Source organism: Ostrinia nubilalis, chromosome 14 (genome assembly GCF_963855985.1).
Source record: "Ostrinia nubilalis chromosome 14, ilOstNubi1.1, whole genome shotgun sequence".
Lineage (NCBI taxonomy): Eukaryota > Metazoa > Arthropoda > Insecta > Lepidoptera > Crambidae > Ostrinia > Ostrinia nubilalis.
Genome location: NC_087101.1, coordinates 2,452,965 through 2,475,196, shown reverse-complemented (window position 1 = coordinate 2,475,196; position 22,232 = coordinate 2,452,965). Strand labels below are relative to the sequence as shown.

The 22,232-nt window shown below is 34.5% G+C and overlaps 1 protein-coding gene and 1 long non-coding RNA gene across 2 annotated transcripts in view; one reads left to right on the top strand and one right to left on the bottom strand.

Moving 5' to 3' along the window:
• Positions 1-2,847, bottom strand: part of LOC135077964 (connectin-like) — a 174,850-nt gene extending 172,003 nt beyond the window's left edge. The window contains exon 1 of the mRNA XM_063972504.1: positions 2,719-2,847. The gene's annotated coding sequence lies outside the window, so the exon portion shown is untranslated. The remainder of the gene's footprint in view (positions 1-2,718) is intronic.
• Positions 1-22,232, top strand: part of LOC135077973 (uncharacterized) — a 547,422-nt gene that overhangs the window by 203,430 nt on the left and 321,760 nt on the right. The gene's annotated exons all lie outside the window — the stretch shown is intronic.

Below are 22,232 nucleotides of genomic sequence, written 5' to 3'. Positions count from 1 at the left end.
AAAGATATAAATTCCTTAGAGAAATTCTCAAAAAATTACAAATCCTTCTCCTGAGCATACTGGGGCTCTTCTCTTCATGCAAAATTTATGATAACCAAACGAAATCAATATGCGTCAGCAGAGAACCAGGAAAGCTGTCATTATGTTGCTGTAATTGTATTTTTTTGTTCAAAATTTATGGTGATTAGTTTTGTTTAGAATTATTAGAAATATTATTTGTTTTGCCATAATTTTCCTGCAAAATTGTAAAAAAAAACGTTATTTTTCGTATGAAAGCTTTATTATTTCTACCTCAACCAAATATAGTTTTTACACTGTTAAATATCTTTGTGCAAATTCTCTAAACAACAAAAGCCTGGAAATAGTAAACAATACATTATTTACATACATAGTTTTAATGATACATTTGAATAAATCACTTTAGCAATGGGTATATAAACCAAAAAAAATACATCTAATGGTCTTTAAGCCATCAATTTCAGTCTCGTGTTTACAAAAAATTCAAATACGACGTAAAGAGTTATTTTTAGGTCAAATATAATGGGTCGTATAAACCACCGAGTGCCTTTTTCAACGACGTAACTCCAAGCTAACTTTAAAACTACTGAAGATGCCCATTTTTTTAATATTTAGACTTTTTCATCGCAAAAATTGAAAAATGTTTTCTCTTGGACATTTTTTTATAACTTCATAAATAAAAAAGTTACGAATTTTTTATTAAAAAAAAATCGTTTTTTGGCTCTCCTGAAAAGTAGGGTTTTGGTTTATACGACAATTGAACCTGAAGGTATCGATATAATTAAGTAATTACTTCTGCGTGCCGCTCTGCTCGCCTAATTTGGTATGCTACTGAAAGCCTTTGACGCACTTCACGCAATAGGGAATATGCAAGATTTTTTTATTTCTCACATTTCAGCAGACTTGTGACTATCAAATCAATCAGAGCTTTTCTTTGACAAAAATTTCAAAAGATAGGTACCTAAGATTTAAACGTTAGAGATCTCAAGACGTCAATTGTCATGTTAGAACGACACGCAGAGTCCCATACAAGTTACTATGGGCGGGTGACATTTGACGTCACGCTCAGTTATATCTCTATCCATACAAAATTAAACAATTCTAACTTTTTTGTTTCCAGTCTGATTTTAATACTAGTTTTTCAGAAATTCTAGGATTTAACTAATGTGTTTATTTTATAATAATTTAATATAATTTAACTTTTAAAATCGATGCAATATTACCTATTGTAATCAATAGATATCAATCACATCAGAAGCATAAAATTAATAATTTTAAATCCGATGATTTCCACAGTTTTTATCAATCTCCTTTTTATCAAGCCTCAACTCTTTTTAACGGATTTCGTAATAAACATACAAACAATAAAAACATTAAAATCAGATAAGTAATTCTGGGTATAATAAACGTAATAAATGTTAATATTAAAATTTAATTTAATTGAATTAACACTGAATTATAAATTCCATTAATCAATACAAAACAGTATAATATTTTGTTAAAAACAGTAATAAACCAATTTCCACAGAACCGAAACCATTAAAGCTTAAATTACTTGTCAGATTAACAATAAAATAATGCACCATTAACCATATTAATGAGTACATTCACCACAAATTTTTCACGATAACTGCGCCAGTTTTTCAGTATAATAATATTAATTTTCAATCGTTTGAAAATACTTTACAGTTCTGTAGAATTAAATCACACCTAGGTATAATACTCTAAAAATAAAATTTAGGTCGAAGTTTACTAGTAAAAATTACTTTTATAATACAGAAAAATATACAATCAATAAGTTATCTCATAAATCTCACTCTCGGTTAAATAAAACTAACTTCAGGGGTCAAGTTAACCCTGCCCTTTAACTTTCGTATAAGCCATATGCAGTAACGGTCGTTTCAACTCAATTTATTTTAGGGAAGGCAGCACATATAACAAGAAATCAACTACTGTTCGTTTTTTTCTACCGTTAAGAGTCTAATATTTATTAACTTGCAATAAAATAAAATAATGTAATCACTTAATATAATTCTACTCAGTCTAAGTCAAGAAAATCCCTTTCATACGCACTAACCGATGTTTTTAGAGATAGGTCAAGCAAAAAGCTTTTAAATAAGCTTTTTCGTAGCACAACTTCAATTTTGAGGTGGGTGGATCAGAAAAGCTCCGTAATACCAATAATTAATTAAAACTTTGCCTAAGGACCTAGTGTTTGATAAAATTGACTTTTAAATTAGCTTAAAAACACAAGAATATTGAAACTGAAAGCTTAATTGAGTTAAAATCTTTGCCTCATTAATTTAAGTATAACTAATTAGTTTAATAGATAACGTTTCTTCCTTGTAAATCTTAGGGTTCCGGATATCATATTAGTCGTATTTATATCGTAATATAACAAAACAATTATAATTTATAATTGTTATGTATTACAGTATAATTTTATGAATAAGCTTCAACCAGGGCACTAATTTTGTTAAATCTTATAATGAGTGATACCACAATAATCTGTACCAATGAGAGTGCCTATTTTATTAAATAAGTAAGTATACCTTATTCAAAATAAATTTAAAATTTGCGTAAGTAACACACAGTTATTTGATTGTCTGTACCCAGAATTCAAACCTACGACCCCAACACAACCAACCACATGGTCTGTCAAACAACAAAACAATACCTTATAAAATTAACAAAACTCACCTATATTTCCACTGTATTGAAAATCAGCCCCGCACACCGGTTAACGTTTTTACGACCATGTCGCAAAGGTATTCACTTCAAACCACCGCACACCACATCCGATACAACTTCCGAGCCACTGGCAGCGCGTCCGCTCGACATGAGAGCAGGCTGTACACTAAGCCCGCGCAGTCTCCGACGCTCTGGGTTGTGCGTAACGCAGCCTAACGCTGAAAAACTGAAAACTGAAAGGGTTGTCGCGTAAAGTTTCAAATGTGTATGTCAACGTGAAATTGTGAACTCTGACAGTTTATAATATAACGCGTTAGATTGTAAACTAACAGTGGGTTAGGTTAGGTTAGATTGTAATTTAACTACGTCAGATTATAATCTGACAGAATTCACAATTTTACGGTGACATGTATAACTATATCATCCGATTGTGATCAGCCGACTGTGATTGCCGGCAATTTATAATACTTTCTTTACTTTCTGAGATTATGATACGTGTCTAGCCAATTGATTGCCGGCAATTTAATATACTTAAGTTACTTTAACTGCTACAACAACTACAATTACAATGTTAACAGCATTGTTGTATTCCGGCAGTTAGAGGTAAGATGGTCAGTTCCTCCGTGGCTGAGGATTCCGGGTGAAGCTCGCTTCCACCTTCGGCCTGATCGTCACTTACCATCAGGTGAGATACAGTCCAAGAGCTTCCTCGTTGTGGATAAAAAAAAACTGTAACTATGACGATAACCGGTGCTTTTTGTATGGAGTTTGACAGATTTTAGAGAGAAAGTTAAAGTAAGATGGTGCAACCCAGCTTTAATGTTGCTTTCGTTACCATGGGGTTTCACTTCGTTCATTCGTGTGAATAATTATGGTAAATACTAAAATTGTGAAACTGTTAATTCTTCGATAAATCATTAAAGTTATCATAGTTGTGAAAATGAATAAAAATTATCGTATTTGTTTTCACACCCCAACATAAAAAATCGACTGTTTCTGATTAAATTTTGGTATTTCATCTTATACGTATCGGCCTTCGAAATTATGATAAACGTGCCAATTTGATTACAACCGCTTTATCATGCGATCCCAATTGAAGGCCAAGTGTTTTGCTTTATGATTTTGTTTTTTTCTGTAGTTATTTTAATAAACAAATCAATAACATTACAACCAGCTTTCTGAAGGATAAATTATGATCAAAGATACATACATAAATAGTTGGAGGACACACATTGGTACCTGATACAGGTATGCGGACTGACTTATTGCCAATTACTTCATTATTTGTATGAAGTATATAAATATCTTTGATACTGATAGAAAAATGATATCCATCAGTAGGTATTTCATCAATAGTAGTGTGGTGCCAACTTCATCATCATCATCATCATCATCATCATCATCATCATCATCATCATCATCATCATCATTTCAGCCATAGGACGTCCACTGCTGAACATAGGCCTCCCCCAATGACTTCCACATCGCACGGTTGGTAGCGGCCTGCATCCAGCGCCTTCCTGCTACCTTTATCAGGTCGTCGGTCCACCTTGTGGGTGGACGTCCAACGCTGCGTTTTCCAACTTAATATAAAAATATTAACATAGCCAGGATCCAAACACTACGAAATTATCGTAGTATTGGATTGCTACGAAATTACTCGTAGCACTTGTACTCGTAGTATGGCTTATCTTCGTAGCCAGGCAGCGTCGTAGTACTACGCGTGTATGCTACAAGATTATTCGTAGTATGCTAAGAGGCGCGCGCGTAGAATAATGTATTGCTTATTGAATTCAATTTGATCAAATTGCATACATTTAGTCTGGCTATTGTTATTTTGATGGCAAAACGCCGAAGGTCTTTATATACTTTTTTACTGAAAGACATTTCTTTTTATTTCTAAAGATTTACTAGATTAATAGCGTATTATTCTTTTGATGTCGTCGGTCCACCTAGTGGGAGGCCTGCCCACTCAACGTCTTCTGGTTCGTGGTCACCACTCAAGAATTTTCCTGCCCCGGTGACTAGCCCCGTACTTGGTGGACCGACGATCTGGTGAAGGTCGCGACAGGTGCCCGGATGCGAGCGGCGCAGGACCGGTCTTTGTGGAAATCCTTGGGGAGGCCTTTGTCCAGCCAGTCCATAAACAAACGAACGAACGAATTCTTTTGATGTATCCTTTTGTCTTAAGATGCATAGTTTGTAACGTTTACCTGTGGTCTCATTATTTTTGTGGCATAAATTAAAAAGGCTGGGCTAAGAAAATGACATGCTTTGAAAGATATTATAGAGAACACTTTAAATTTAACATGAAATCAATAAATATTGATGCAGCTGTGCTGATTTCAGTGTAGATTTAACACAATTTATCGCATTTACTTACAAAAAAGTATTTATAATCGTGTTAATAATGAAACAAAAGTGTATGTAATGGTGAATTTAATTACCATTATTAACTTTTGTTTTGGATTTCATTTCATTAACCAAAGCACCAATGCAATGGGCTGCACTATGAATCCCGTTAATGAAATCATTGAATGGTTTATCATTAAAATTCATACAAAATCGCCACAGAGATTTATTTGTGTTTTGTGTAAATTTAAATTCAAATTCAAATTCAAATAATTTATTTGTGAAACACAGGTAAGGAGTATGATGTACAAACAAAATATGTGTTCAAGCCGTGATCAGCCTTGTCGGCATACAAATGTTAAAGCGTGATTTTAAGTATAATATTATGTTAAAGAAAAGTAATAATGAGCAAATTAAATGTCAAAATCATAAATGTCAGTTAAATAAATTGCAAGATTAAAATAAATTAATGCAGGGCAGTCAATCGGATATTAGAGTCAATATTGTCAAGGAAGAAATTGTAGAAAAACTTTATTTAAATTGTAGGAACTCATGTACTGAATAAAAACTGTTACTGACCAAAAATATAAATAGCTTTTGTTTAAAGATTGAGATATCAGTGCACTCTTTAATATGATTAGGTATTTTATTATAAATTTTCGGAGCCATAGCAAAAACACCCATGTCGTAGAGGGCTGTCTTATATGACACACATCCATCAACGGCTATAAGAATATTGCGATTACGCGATCTTGGTATTATTTTAAACAGGGAAGGATTATGTCTAATAAATAGAGTCAGCTCAAATATATAAAGGCATGGCATAGTCAACATTGCTTTTTTGGACCAAAGCATTGCAAGCTTAACCGCACGATAGATTAACCTTAAAATAAATGGTAGAAACCTCATGGATGAAAATCATTTAGCAATCAATTGTTATGGCTGAGTTGTACCATCTTACTGTAACTTTAACAAATGTCAGAAATCTGTCAAACTTGATATAGTTCCAAAATACTGAACTGTCCTATCGATGACATTGACAGCGGGGCGCCACCGTCAATACCGAATCGCTGGTTCCGATTTTTGCCATGTTGGAAACCATAAAGTTGAACGATGGTAGCGCCCCCCTGTCATTGAGTTTGGCGGGACAGTTCAGCGTGGGTCATCTATACAAAAATCACCGGTTTTTTTATGCATAACAAGGCAGGTTTTTGACCACAATTGCACCTGGTGTTAAGTGAGATGCAGTCTAGGTTATTGTTAAAATTACGGTTAAAGTAATTAGGTGCAATTCAGCCTAAGGTATGGGTAGGATACCTATAGTGGTTTTTTTTACAAATTTATTTTTGGAAGTCTGCTTGGTTTTGTCCTCCGACCAGTATATATGTCATTGATTTTGGCTTCGATTCTTCCAAGATTCAAAAAGATGAAACATTCAAGAAACACTGATTATACATTTTCTAGGCTTGATGCTTCCGACATTTATCTTACGACACATGGATTGTTGGTATTTTGAATAAAAAATACGTACAAACAGCAGATATTTATACCGTTATACATCTGCTAAAAAGAACCTCCCTTTGTTAAAGTCGTTTAAAAACGCACCGCTTTAGGCTTTAGCATTAGTTAGACACTGATTTTCAACTTCGCCTCTTTGAAAATACAATTACCTACCTAATAAATTCCCCTTAATGTTGTTTAAAGCGCTTTAATAAAAGCTTACAGAAACTAAAGCAATCTCATTAATACCGCAATCATTCTATGATCACTAATTGAAACTAAACAATCAACCGAAGGCTAGAACAAAGCGGCTCGGATGGGGCTGTGACAATAGTCACAAATTGCCGTCTGGTCTTAGCTGAGCGTGTCACTGGATAGATTGGAAAGACATTCTTTAAGATTTGCATTGCTGGCCTAGCTAATAAGGCTACTATAGGCATCTTGAATACAGGGTGTATGTAAAAGTTATAATAAATGTAGTACAATTCTTGAATTTAAAATAAAATTCTTAATAACGACAAGTTTGACGTGTTAATGCATTTCCATGATTTCTGTTTTTTATTTCATTATTTTGTTTAGCGTCTGATTTTTCAAATAATTTTTATAATTGTTAAAGTGTTTTTTACAAGCTTAATTTTTCATATTGTTAATTTTAGTTGTAAGGACATATTTATGTTACAAACTAGCTTCCTAAGCGTAGGTATAAGCGTTTTAATACACTTCCTAAAAAAATTGCAAAATAATGTGCATACGTTAGACTGATGCTCACCAACTATCAAAAACTTACTTGTGTGTTGAACACTAGTTTAAAACGATACTTTCATACTAAACATCACTTTCAACAAGTGTTCAACGATTATGTAACTTTTATTGGTAAAGGGGTCAATACCTAATGCACGTAAACCAGCTTCGTGAATTGCTCGAAGTTCCAATCCTTTGGACATGTCGTCGCTTGCCTCTCTAACTGACGTAACTGACATTTTGCAAAATTTTCAGGCGATTAGACAGATCGATTCGTCTTGCGAAATTGATTATGATGGTGTAGATAACTCAGTTTCGAAAAAAATGTCAGATACGTCAGTTAGAGAGGCAAGCGACGATGTAATTACTAGAGATTCTCAAGGGTCTCAATGTAATTGCATAGGCACACAGTTAACTAAACACCAATCAAATAGCCGTAAATACGGTTTAGGGGAGACCGAGGTGATTTGAACCCGAGGAGAGTTGTGACGTTATCATTTTACCAGCGAGCTTGTAACAGTGCGCGTTTTTAGTTCAAGTCTCAAGCTAACAACGCGCTGTTGCGAGTTCGCTGGTAGTTAAAAGGTTTCCTAAAATCGACAGTGTCACAACTCTCTTCAATTATATGTAAAATAGGGTGTCCCGAAATATCTTTTTTTATATTTTCGCTACACAAGACCCCTCAAAAGTTGCGTCATAAGATGTAGATTACCGTAAAAATAATTAAAAAAATATAAAATAATGTCTCAAGGGCTCTACCGGCATTTTTATGTCTCAAAAAATCACTTAATCAGCCCTTCACTGTTTATCATCTATTATATTTTTTCCACAATTATTTCATGATATTTTGTAATAACAGTGGCAGTTGAACCCTAAGATATGATTTGCAGGCAATGGCAGACTGTTTTCAGTGAGGAATAGGTTTGGTTCGAACTAGCAGAATTCATATTTTGACTTTTTTTTCTCAAATTTTCTACTCATTCGGCGAGGCTGTTGGTATTATTTCTGTTGAGGTTTTATTGCTGTAAGGTATCGCACCGCACTTTTTTGGTATAATATTACATACTTTTAGCATAAATTTAACAAAAATACTATAGCAATATATGGTAGTAATATACTTTTTGATTTTTTTCAGGTAAAAACTACCTAGCCAAAAATTTTTATAATATTATATTTAAACAGAATACTAATTGACATGTTAAATAGTTTTAGCATACTATTAAATATAAATAACATTTATGTACGTTACATACACTTTCTAGCTGAAGTTTTTGTTGTCTACGCAGTTTTTTATTAATGGTGAACTTCAACGGAAGTAAAAATATATTTTTAGTTATGAAACGCATACATGTTATATATCAAATTAAAGGCAATTTAATATACTTTTTTGGCTTGTGTAAAACATTTAGTAGAGTATAAGACATTTTGTAAAAAAATGATTTAAAAAGTAGTATCTCAACAATGTAAAAAAAATCAATTTTCCATTAATTACTAACTAAAGGTTGATTTTATCGATACCATTTATAGCACAAAATATCAAGCGCACACGTAGAGCTATCATTTAAATAAAAAAGTAATGAAATCGGACAAATGGTTTTCAAGTTATGGTTGATTTTCTAAAATTGACTGCCATTTTTGTTAGCTTCCACTTAGAGATGCCAATCATTGTTTTATAATAGCGTAATAAAATTATTAACCTGCTGTGAGAAGGGAATTGAGTATCCTCAAATTAAATCGATAACTTGGCTGACCCATGGATTAATTAGGAATACATTAAAATCGCGCGCGTAAATGCCTAATTCTGGTCAAAAAGCCAATTCTGTTTTTAAAGTATTTATGGATTTATTGGTTTTTAAACTATTTTAAACCTTGCTGTGACTCATTGTGTATTCTCAAATTTCATAAAAACGCTATTTTTGTATTATTAATAGTTTATGTTAGTGTATTGTGTTTAGGCACAGTATGGTAGCAGCAATAAAACTAGGTTTTTGATGAAATTAGAGTAAATCTATTCAGAGATACTTTTACAGTGTGAGAGTTGGATGGCAAGTGAACTACCTACATTATACAAGAATAAAAATCTATGGACGCGCCTAACAGGTAGAGGCCTCAAGATGACAGATATCTCATTAAATTTAATGCTAATCGTAATCTATATGTCAAAACGCAACTTTTGATACCTCTTGCGTAACCGTAGCTCAAAAAAAAATTTTTCCCATACAACGACGGGACACCCTAATGTACAAGTCACCTCGGTCTCCCCTACGTTTACTGACACTTAGCATTCCCTGTGTCTGGTTCGCGTTTGAACAACCTAACCTGTAATTTGAAAACATTATCTAGCGCTAATGTAGAAACTCGTGTGTTCAGTTTGAAGGAACTATTCATTATCATAGTGTATTCTTTGATTTCCTTTATTATTTCCAGTTTATTTTTTACCTAACATGTTTTATATTAAGACAATGAACACATAATAACACTGAAAATTAAAGAGGTACCTAATTTTTTGGCCAACACAAAAAAACAGAGGTTTTAGCTGAAAACCTTACAAAAATCTTACGATTTGATTCAATAATTATACTTGAACACTTTGACGTCAACAAAAAGTTAGATTATAATAATTTAATCGTTTTTTTATGCAAGACAAAACAGGTATTTGACCGCAATGGCACCTTTCAGTTACGAAACTTTTTTCAAAAAATATTTAGGAAAACAAATATTTGTCAGTCCACGTCTAACGTACCTATTCCATATCGAAAACGAATTCTTATTTATTACCTTACTTTGTCCATACAATCACAATCAGAAAAATACAAAACGAGATAAAGGACATAGGAAAGAGAGAGCGATATTCAGTGACTAAGTTGTAAACAATGGGTGAGTTGGCACAGAGCCATGGCCCCTTTGACGTTCCCGGGTCAGATACAGGGTGTATCTGGACATTGTCCTTTTCTTTTCTAGGAAATTACTAGCTTTTGCTCCGGCTTTACCCGCCTACTTTGGCCTGAAACAGTAAGTCTTACAGGGAAGATATTATTTACCATCCTAGACTACTTCTCACCTAACAACAGGTGCTATTGCGGCCAAACACCTGTCTTGTTATACATAAAATATATTATGCATCTTCATTGCAGCCGTGTTTCCCTTTAAAAAACTATCTTAGTCCTTTTCCGGTCCTCAAACTGCCTCTACTAGGTACACATTAATTTTCATCTAAATCGGTTCAGTGATTTAAACGTGACAAGGTAACTGACAGACACCCTTTTGCATTATTTATTATATTAGTTCGAACCTTATACCCCGCATATCACACATTTTTTTATCTATTTAAGCTAAATATCGACGATTTATACGCCCTATATAAAAATACCAAATTTATATTAAACTAGCGGCTGCCCGCGACTTCGTACGCGTGGACCTCGTTTTACTCCATTAGGGGTGGAGTTTCGTAAAATCCGCTCTTAGCATCTATAGCGCATACATTTTAAATTTCAACTCTCTTACTTTAAACACATAGGACTTTCATAATATAAACTTCCAACCCTCCTTTTATCTCCTTAGCCCCCGTAGTTGATTTCTAATGATACATTTTCAGTATACTGAACATAGGCCTCCCCCAATGCTTTCCATGTTGATCGATTGGAAGCGGCCTGCGTCCAACGCTTCCCTGCTACCTTTACGATGTCGTCGGTCCACCTTGTAGGTCCCACGCTACGTTTTCCGGTACGCGGCCTCCATTCCAGAACCATTCTGTCCCATCGGCCATCAGTTCTGCGTACTATGTGCCCTGCCCATTGCCACTTCAGCTTGCTAATCCGTTAGGCTATGTCAGCGACTTTGGTTCGTTTACGGATCTCCTCATTTCTGATTCGATCTCGCAAAGAAACACCAAGCATAGCCCTCTCCATAGCACGCTGTGCAACTGAGCTTCTGTATAAGGCCTATAGTGAGAGGCCACGTTTCCGAGCCATAAGTTATCACTGGTAACAAACATTGGTTATACACTCTAGTCTTTAGGCATTGAGGTATTTTGGACAAAAAGATGTTGCGTAGTTTCCCGAACGCTGCCCAGCCGAGTTGGATTCGACGATTGACCTCCTTCTCGAATTGGACCTACCTAGCTGGATCGTTTGTCCGAGGTAGACATACCTACTTGTCGACAATCGAGAATTGAGCTCCCAACTGAAACTGGGTAGGGCGCAACATGGACATTCGACATAAGCTTCGTTTTGTCCATGTTCATCCTCAGGCCTACCTGTTGGGAAAATCGATTAAGGTCTTCGAGCATTGTACCAAGATCTTCCAACGATTCTGCCACATACAATATCGTCGGCAAACCGATGTGTACACAGTACCACAGTGTACCGAACAGTATATGTTTATGTACACCTCCACAACATCTAGAGATCATAGTGAGCATAGGTACATTTGAACTTTCAAGTCTCTTACTTTAAAAACAGAGGACTGCAATACAAACTTCCAGCCCCCATTTTAACTCCCATAAGGGTTGAATTTTGCAAAATTTCGTCTTAGTGACTACCTACGTTCTAAAAGGAGGTGTATTCCACTTTGATCACCTGGCTTTGATCAGCCAGGTGATCAAAGTGGACTTACAGCGACAATTTAGTGTCCTTTGAATTTATTCTGTGCCTTTGATCACCCACGGATACGATGTCCTGGGTGAGCCAAGTGGACTCTAGTTAAATTATTATTTTAGTGTCCTTTGATCATCTACAAACAAATCACACCTCCTCTGAATAGTCACATGTCCAATTGTTGTACTACATATTTTGTTTTGTAACATTTTTGATATTTTCTAAAAACCGCAATAAACAAATTGGACATGTTTGTGACAATTCAGAGGTATGATTTATTTATAGGTGATCAAAGAACACTAAAAAAATAATTTAACTGGAGTCCAGTTTGATCATCTTGGTGATCAAAGCCAGGTGGAATAGACCATTAACCCCTATGAGAACTCTTTTGAGACTTGTAGTTTCTGAGACTTCGTGATGAGTGAGTGAGTCACTTAGTCATTCAATGACCTTTCTTTCTACTAAAATTATACGTACCTATAGTAATTATCATTAAAATCAAATAAGTAAGTACCTACCAACCTAAGTAATTAAAATCAAGACCCTACCAAAAAAATAACAAAGTACATACAGAAAATAAAAACGAAGTAATTCTTATCCTATTTAACTAAAATCGCCCACGCGCCCATCCCATTTGTCCGCCGCTGAACCGTACCCTAATATTCATCTCGGTAGATGGCGGCACATAGTAAGAATTTGCAAGGAAGTTTGTAAAAAGTCACTAATTAACACTTTGATTTGCTCGTTTAAACACAGTGAATGATTCAAATAGGTACATACAGTGAATGGTTCAATTACATAAAATATCTTTATTTATTAAATTTTCAATATTATTTCCGAACAGCGCTATTCATAGTACATGTAATATTTAGTTACTAATTTACTAATGATGTCGATAGATGGCGTTTGACAGCTTTGCCTTCATGAATATTTACGTACCTCAAAAATTTTTGTCAGGCGCAAGAAGATTTTAACCAATGACGATAGATGGCGCTTTTCCACGTCTTATGAAAATCCCAAATATTTTACGGGACCCTATTTTTTTACAAAATAAAATTTAGCCTATGTTACTCGTGAGTTATGTAGCTTTCGAATGGTGAAAGAATTTTTAAAATCGGTCCAGTAGGTTTTGAGCCTATCCATTACAACTAAACAAACAAACAAACAAAGTTTTCCTCTTTATAATATTAGTGTAGATATCTAGTTATTCTAAGCCACAGAATAATTTCAGAATACTGATATGATTAAAAGTACGTTATTTAGTTTACCTATAGCCAACTTTTCCTTGACACCCTGTGTAAGGAAATGTAAGACCTAACGGGGTATAAAAATACCTTTTTATTGCCAGGTAGAGCTAGGTCAAACCGTAATGTGGGTGATCTTCGATTAGTATCTATAACTGAGATTGGCAAGAACTAGGATTGGGCCAATTAGTAAGTTAATAAGTTACTTAAGCTTGTTACTTGGCAATAACAAAAATAATGACTAGAATACTTACTATAGTTTTATGAATTCTTAGACCAATTTTTATAATGGATGACCATTCCGATCTACGTAACATTTCATAAGCATCTTTGAGCTTCGAATGATACGTATAAAATTAGATAACTTAAGTAAGTTAAGTAACGGTTAGATAAAATCTGTCTGTTTGTTAGATAGGTCTAACAGGTCTTAAGAGATCGGTCCTATTTCCTCCCAAATTCACACTGGACCTGCGTGATAAAGAATATTCCTAGTCTCTTATTTCGTTTATCGAAGCATCTAAAAATAACCACCCATCTCGTCACTATACAGGGTGGGAAGTTCAAAAATCCCAAAGCAAAGAGCAAATAAATGAGAACAAACACATTCGCTTTGATGTCACCCAAGCTTTGTAAACTCGAGTTTAGTCAAAATAAACTCAAGAAATTCTATTCAAGTAAAAAACGTACACACAAACCTTTGTACAAAACGCTACATCTTGCATACGTCGACAAATTGTTTTGAACTTTCTATTTCGAATCTGTTTCGGTACGATTAAATATGCATTCTGTTCTGCAGCTAAAGGAGCTTGCATAGGAGCGTAGTAATAAATTGCACTTCTGTGGAATACGACTCTGCACTTTGGTGGTGCCGCAAGAGATGCGTGAAGAATGGATGCGGTATTCCCATTTAACTATTTGCATGTAGGTAAGAGGAGAGGTTGTGAGGGGATCCGCAGAAGAACCAAAGTGACTGACGTTATTTGTCAGAAGAAATCCTCCTTTATTCTCAGTACATAAAAGTATACGACACAAAAAAAAAAAAAAAACCGACTCCATAAAACCTACACTAAAACGTAGCAAAATAATTACTAATTACCTACTTATTTATTAGGACGAATTATTAATATTTATGTAGGTATACCATGATTGATACTTCTGGAGTCGGTGCCAAGATTATGAAACATGTAAAGTTTGCCTGCACCGACTCCAAAAGTATCAATCATGGTATACCTACATAAATATTAATAATTCGTCCTAATAAATAAGTAGGTAATTAGTAATTATTTTGCTACGTTTTAGTGTAGGTTTTATGGAGTCGGTTTTATTTTTTTTATAAAATTTTACTTATTTCTTGCTTTTTATAGTCTAGTCAAATTAGACATGAACCCTGCAATAATTCGCATACAGCTGAAAATTAGTACAAATATTCGGAGCACCATTATGAATTAACTGTGAAAAGTCCCCATCGATCCGACGTGTGCTAAAAAAAAAATTCAAGGTCAAACTTAAAAAATACGGGTTTTTGAGATTTTCAGCCAAATGGTAAGTTTTATCACAAAAACATGTATGACAAGGTTTAAGACCATACAAATATCTATCAAAATTGTCTATACACTTTCTCCTAAGAGTCAGCGTTTCTGAGATTCGATGATCCGAAGAGTCAAAAAAATGTTTTCTTCATAACGGTCTTACACATAAATCCAATGTGATATCGTCTCGTGCCACGACTCAGCATTGTATCGTGATGTGTTGTCGACGTCGAATATAAAATAATCAACCTCAATGTCGTCTGTCATCTTTAATTATCGAAAAATGGGTGCAACTTTGACGAAGGAGTGCACCGTATGTTTCTAAGATACGACGTTTTCGTGTCTATTATGTTTAAGAGCTCTTATATGCACACGTCACTACTCTACTTGTAACTCTATGGTCACTCTTTTAGCCCGACCAAGTTAGACAGTCCAGGTTATAATAATTCACATAGAGCTGAAAATTTGTGTGAATGTTGAGAACACCATCCTAAATGAAATGTCAAAAGTCCCCGACGATCTGTCATTTAAAAAAAAAGTTTTCGAAGTCCCAAGGTTTTTGCATTTTTTGGCCAAGTAGTAAATTTATCATAAAAATAGATAAAAAAAAATAGTAGATCATAAAATTATCTATTAAAATTGTCTTTACCCCTTTTTCCTAAGAGTCACCGATTATGAGGTAGAACGATTCAAAAAGTTAGTTTTGATGTTCTCGTTATATGCACATGTTTCCACAACACCTATGAGGGTTATTTGGCGTATTTTTTTTACCAGGTTTCCCCAGTAGGCCTTTTTTAAGATGTGTTTGTTATCCTGTTCAATTCAAAACTATTTTAATAGAGTTAAAGTTGTGGACTTTTGGAGTAGTTAACAGAATGCGAATTCTCCAACTTTTTGCATCGTTACCACATAAACGGTGACTCTTAGGAAAAAGGGGCAAAGACAATTTTAATAGATAATTTTATGATCTACTACTATTTCTTGTCATTTCTTATGATAAGTTTACTGTTTGGCGGAAAAATGCAAAAAACTTGGACTTCGTAAATTTTTTTTTCAAATGACGGATCGCTGGGGACTTTTGACATTTCATTAAGGATGGTGTTCTCAACAATCACACAAATTTTCAGCTCTATGCGAATTATTATAACCTGGATTTTCTGACTTGACCGGGCTAAAAGAGTGACCATAGAGTTACAAGTAGAGTAGTGACGTGTGCATATAAGAGCTCTTAAACATAATAGACACGAAAACTTCGTATCTTAGAAACTCACGGTGCAGTCCTTCGTCTAAGTTGCAAACATTTTTCGACAATTAAAGATGACAAATGACATTGAGGTTAATCATTTTATATTCGACGTCGACAACACATCATGATACAATGCTGAGTCGTGGCACGAGGCGATATCACATTGGATTTATGTGTAAGACCGTTATGAAGAAAACACTTTTTTGACTCTTCGGATCATCGAATCTCAGAAACGCTGACTCTTAGGAGAAAGTGTATAGACAATTTTGATAGATATTTGTATGGTCTTAAACCTTGTCATACATGTTTTTGTGATAAAACTTACCGTTTGGCTGAAAATCTCAAAAACCCGTATTTTTTAAGTTTGACTTTGAATTTTTTTTTTAGCACACGTCGGATCGATTGGGACTTTTCACAGTTAATTCATAATGGTGCTCCGAACATTCGTACCAATTTTCAGCTGTATGCGAATTATTGCAGGGTTCATGTCTAATTTGACTGGACTATTAGTTAACTAATTATTACCTTGATGTTACCACTGAAGGTAGGCAGTACACTGAGACCAAAAAAAATTGGTTCATAATCGGCGGAGATATTGCGTATAAAAAAGTTCATCCCCAATTTTCCACCCTTGGGGGTGAAATATTTTCTTCGAATTCGCATGAAACCACCCTTTTGATAATACCTATTCAACAAAAAAATAATCGTTCAAATTGGTTTATAATCGGCGGAGATATTGCGTATAAAAAAGTTCATCCCCAATTTTACACCCTTGGGGGTTGTTTTTTTTATTATTAAATTTAAATGGGACCACCCTTGAGGTATTACCTATACGCCGAAAAAAGATTTGTTCAAATCGGTTCATAATTGGCGGAGTTATCGCGTAACAAACATAGAAAAAAAAAAAAAAAAAAAACATACGGGTCGAATTGAGAACCTCCTCCTTTTTTGAAGTCGGTTGAAAAACAGAATATGCTCAACTGAACACAAAACAGCACTGTTTACAAAAAACATACCTGGTATGGCACCGCGAATTTATAATAAATTACCACATACCATAAGAAATAAAGAAGACTTATTTATTTAAAAAAAAATCCTACACGACTTTATAATTGATAAAGCATACTACTCAGTTAGCGAATTCCTCCTGGATAGATCCATTTAAAGACATTATTCTACATGAATTGTTTGTTTGACCTTGTTATTATCAAATCTATGTGACAAATTGACATACTAATATGTAATATTAAATTCTATCTACTAAATTTGACATTGTTAATTATTATTGTGACATTTAATTTAATTCTTTTGTATAATTTCTTGAATCACGAAAAATTTATTCTGTTGCATGTCGATATGGTATGATGTAGCTGAACAGTATAATTTTTTATGTGACCCATATGTGCCTACATTATGCAATAAATGATTTTGATTTGATTTGATTTCATTTGATTTGATTTGATTTGATTTGACATAGCTCGCAAAATTGCTAAAATCAAGTGGCAGTGGGCGGGGCACATAGCTCGTAGAGACGATGGCCGTTGGGGTAGAAAAGTTTTTAAGTGACGACCACGGGCTGGAAGACGTAGCGTGGGTAGGCCTCCTACTAGGCGGACCGACGATCTGGTAAAGGTCGCGGATAGAGCCTGGATGCGGGCAGCGCAGGACCGTGCATTGTGGAAAACCTTGGAGGAGGCCTTTGTCCAGCAGTGGACGTCATTTGGCTGAAACGAATGAACAATGTAGGTATAGCTACGTTTATTTTTAAAATTTAATGACCGAAAGCAGGTCTTATAATCAAAATACTAAAATAGGTCATATTCAATAATACCAATGGTCATACCAATTCTTCTTAAAAATCTCACAGTTTTCTTCATGGTCATCAGACTACCTCTGTTCATTGCTGGGATAAGCATGTACTTGTAAATAAAGACCGCGGAGCCTTGTCTTCGGTTATTTTCTTCTAATCCTTGATTCATGAGGGAAAACTGTGGTACGCTTTTCAAAAACAGACCCCACTTATGCAAAGTTAAAGATAGTAAACCTTTTTTTGACTTATGATTAACAGCTTAAAACATTGTTTAACCTTCCTACTTTTGGCGTTTGATATTTTTGATTAACTATACAGGGTGGAATTTTGTAATGCCACCTGGAGGGAAAGTACTCTTAATACTGTAGATAGAAAATTTTACTGAAAGAAAACATTCCTATATTTTTCAAAAGAAAGAGAACTGCATTCAAAGATTTTCAATTTTTTTTTCGAAAATTCTCTACCATATCATACAATTTCCTGTACATAATTAAAATAATTTAAGATTTCATGGTTTTCCTTTCATTTGATTTATCAAGTTTGTTAGAGAGAATTCATCCTTATACTTAACCCTAACGATCGATGCAATAAAAATACAGGGTATAATTTTTAACAGATTTTAGTTGGTTCGAATTCCGGATGTGGCAAGCAAATTTATGGAAATCTTTGAATGCAGTTCTATTTCTTTTCAAAAATAAAGAAATGTTTTCTTTGAGAAAAAATGTCTATCAAATTATCATTACAAAATTCCACCCTGTATAATTAATTACTAATAAATAATTTATGTAACAGTTTGTTGTTCGTAATTTGAGTAAATCTAACTAAGGCTTAGTGATAATATGTGACTCTCACTTAAAAGTGTGGCCCTGAACAGACCCAAAATAAGATAAATCAATAAGTAGGTATTTGCTAAAAAAAATCACAGTTACAGAAGAAGATATTCATACGTATTCGGTGCAAGTTTGCAAAACTTTCTAAATTTCTTGTTATCGGCTCCGATTTTTCTCGAAACTTACATCGATGTTCTTCTCGAATTTCCCAGTTGGGCAACTATCTAAGGTTGGTTTAACAGTATAATTGTTTTCGTTTAGTGTCGCGAAACTTCAATAAAACTATTGCCTTTTTGGTATTTTTACTCCGTTGTTCCAGTGAAAGTTTGTAACTTCGTAAAAAATTTTCATCGCTGGCACACATTCCCAGTAACAGTGGTAGTAATAAAGTTATGGTTGTGACTTTGTTAAGAGCTTTTTAGAGGTCAAATTGGAAATTTATTTTGACTGAGTTCTTCATAAATGAATATGGTTATAACACTGGTATGGAAACCAGTCTGATAATAAAATTATTCCATTAATTAATTCATGTTTTCATTACGGCTTTTACATGTCAGCTTATGTCAATTTAACATACCTATTGATGATAGAAGTGATGGTAAAGAAAGCTATACTCGTATTGTAACATTACAGGACTCTGAAAAGGGCCTTCATCATCATCATTATCATCATTTCAGCCATAGGAAGTCCACTGCTGAACATAGGCCTCCCCAATGACTTCCATGTTGACCGGTTGGTAGCGGTCTGCGTCCAGCGCCTTCCTACTACCTCTAAGATGTCATCGGTACACCTTGTGAGTGGACGTCCCACGTTGCGTTTTTCGGTAGGTACATGGTTAATACGGTTTCGAAAGCTATTCTTGTATTGTAACACTCAAGGGCTCTGAAAAGGGCCTCCATACTAAAAATGAATTAAGAAAACCCTATTAATACTTACTAAAATAGATTTTGATTGAATTTGTTAAGTTAATTTAATCACAACTTTAGCAGAATAAACCCTGATTATGAAAGGTTCCCAAAGTCAATGTCCGTCCCAGTTAAAGTAATTTTGACGAAAGGTACACGTGCGTGAGATGATCCAAGTGGGAATTCCCCACTGAGAATAAAGATACGTGAAGTATAGGTGTGGAAGAAGATAGTTCTTTCTCTACCGCGATATTTTATATTACTTTTTGTAACTGAGAGAAGATCTTTTACTTTAATCACTTTATTAATATAATGAGTTGTAATTTAAGTGTTTTTCCATTCATCAGGTAATTATATGAGGTAATTAAAGAATCATAAAATTACTACTCGTTCGTTTCAGCCAATTGACGTCCACTGCTGGACAAAGGCCTCCCCCAAGGATTTCCACAACGACCGGTCCTGCGCCGCCCGCATCACCAGATCGTCGGTCCACCTAGTGGGGCCCTGCCCACACTACGTCTTCCGGCCCTATTACCATTACTATTATCGGAAACTTATCATAATAAGCAATTTACCCGTAAACTGATCGCTACAGTTGCCAATTGAAAAATAGTTCGCTCCGTTAAAACTTTTTTCCAGCTAGTTAATCAAGTTTTAACGAAAGAGTGGCCAATTGCCGTCAGTCTTACACTCTTGATTGTTTCAATTTCAAAATGGCCGAACTTTTTCGCTTCAAGCAAATTGCCGATCGAAATATTTGCAACTAAAAAATTGGGTCAACATTCAATTTTATTTGACTAGTTGGCCTCTGGATTAGGTAAATGTTTGCAGGAGAATTATTTTCTTTTCAATCTAGAGAAGATTTTGATAAATATTTTGCAGAATACTCAGTCAGACGTCTTGATTAATATTATTGGTGTTTTCTTCAGCAATCTTGAAAGTTTTAGTTGAGTTTAGAATAGATTACACATAGATTTTGCTGCTACATCAAAATACAATGTAATACAGTTAATAGTAAATTACATCATAACAAAAACACCAAAGACTTGTCTAGCAGTGGACGTCTTTCGGCTGAAACGAACGAACGAACGATAATCATCAAAAGATACATTGTCACCCTAATTTAATTACATAATATTAATACTACACCTTCAATTGCGATTATTTTTATTCTCCCTAATTTTCCCGCAGGCTGCTTGTATTTTGTCATCAAAACAATCCCCAAAAACTTGCTTCAGGCACTATTACGTAACCTTTCCTCTCCAACTCGATTTAGGCACAGCTTTTATATAACCTTTGCTCCCCTAACCTCATCCAGACGGACACGTAAACAGCTAGAAAAAGTCTCGAATGATACTCCATCATACATGATTTGCGGCGCCATAAATTTGGCATTACCATTAGCGTAAGCGCAGCAAGCGGCTTTAAATATAAAAAGCGGTCGCCAGCGGGATATCGTTTGTCATACAATTACCTCCAGCTCCCAACCTTGTTAGTTGGAGGACATGGAACGTAAGTTACTGGATGAACCTTTAAAAGTTACAATAGTTTTCAGCTTGAGATCATCTAGTGTAATTTTTTTATGCATAACAAGGCAGGTATTTGACCGCAATCGAACCTGGTGTTAAGTGAGATGCAGTCTAGGATGGTATAATATATCTGATACCGCCTCGCGTTTTCCAAATAATTTATTCTACGTAGCATTTATTGACAGTTTGTGTAAAGGGTAATTTGACATCCTTAGGATCGGTTACGAATAAACGGGATATTATTCTGCCCTGCAAGTGCCTATTCACTCTCGCCTTGAAAAGGCCCGGACTATTATTATCGTCTTTAACGTGCAAACGCAGTTACTCTAATTCGTCAAGCTTAGCTCTACATGATTGAGTTGACAGCGCGAACCATGTGGTCCCGTATTGGAAACATTTTACATGACTGTAAATTTTATTTGCTTAAAATTCTTTCTGTGACGCAGTCTAATGTGGTATTATACATAATCGTATTATACATACCTACTTGCCTAGAGCCTTGTAAGCCTATTCACATAGTTATTGAGCTAATGCTAAGAATTTGTTTCACTCGTATTATCCTCTCGAATGCTTACCTGACTATCTGAAAATAAATATAATACCGTGCTATAAAAGGCATGTTAATCGTTTGATTAACGTCACGTTAACCCTAAATCATAAAATCGTACTCCTGAGAACAAAATACTCGATAAAATTTAAAAAAAAAGCCCCTCCTAAATCTTCAAGAATAAGGTTTCCAGAGCAGCCATGATTTATAAAGAAATCGTATTGCAACAGCTCTCAAACGGAAAGTAAATAAATCAAAACTCCGGAGAAACATTTTAGTTCGTTGTTCGTTCCAGCTATTCTAATTCCGTTGGCTTAAGCCCCAGTTTAGTAACCGCACTAAAAACTAAAATCGAGCTTGCAAAATGTTTTATAACTAGTATTTTTCTGCGACTTTGTTCTTGTGCATTTTTTGTTATAATTTGAATACTAGATTCAAATTAAATTACGATAGTAAGGCGATAAGCGGTCTGTATTAATTTTTTTCATCATTTAAATGATTTCGTTTTTTTATGGAGTGGCAATTTAGGTACTGAACTACGAGTAAGTTAGTGATTCCGTTCGAAACAACAATCAAACATATTCAATTTCAATTCAATTTCGAAATATCTTTATTTTGTAAAATAATGTTACATTAAAACAGTTCTACTGTACATTTTTAATCCTAGGCTGTTATAAAAAATATTTATTTATAAC